The sequence below is a fragment of the Mus pahari genome, chromosome 21 (assembly GCF_900095145.1).
Source record: "Mus pahari chromosome 21, PAHARI_EIJ_v1.1, whole genome shotgun sequence".
Taxonomy (NCBI): domain Eukaryota; kingdom Metazoa; phylum Chordata; class Mammalia; order Rodentia; family Muridae; genus Mus; species Mus pahari.
The window spans coordinates 16047454-16048136 of record NC_034610.1 but is presented as its reverse complement, the minus strand read 5'-3'; positions in this window follow the sequence as shown (position 1 = coordinate 16048136).

Sequence of the window (683 nt, the reverse complement as noted above, 5' to 3'; positions counted from 1 at the left end):
TCTTCGCCCTTTGCCTGTTGGAAGCTTATGCTCTCCCTCTCAAGAGCATTAAAGCTTTGCTGCAGAAGGATCCTGTTTGTGTGCCGCGTCGTTTCTTGCTGGCGAGAAGGTAGCGCGGGACATCCATAAAGAAACTGGAGAGAGCATATACTAGTAGCCTAACATCACACCTGAAATCTCTAGAACAAAAAGAAGCAAATAAACCCAAGAGGAGTAGAAGGCAGAAAAAAACCAAACTCAGGACAGCAATAAACCAAGTAGAAACAAAGAGAACTATAAAAAGAATAAAAAGAAAAACCAGGAGCTGTTTTTTTTTTTTTTTGAGAAAATCAACACGATAGATAAACCCTTAGCCAGACTAACCAGAGGGCACAGAGACAGTATCCTACCTAACAAAATTAGAAATGAAAAGGGAGACATAACAACTGAAACTGAAGTAATTAAAAAAAAAAAGTCACCAGATACTCAACAACACTGGAAAATATTTATGAAATGGATGATTTTCTAGATAGATGTGAGGTACCAAAGTTAGGTAAGGTAAACATCATCCACTGTCCTAGTCACCAGAAGAGAGATACCATGATCACAAGGGGCAACAACATGACAGACTGAGAAGCAAGAGCAGTTACAGCCATGGCCCTGCTGGTGCTCCTGGCAACAGAACCCAAGTTTGCCTACACAGC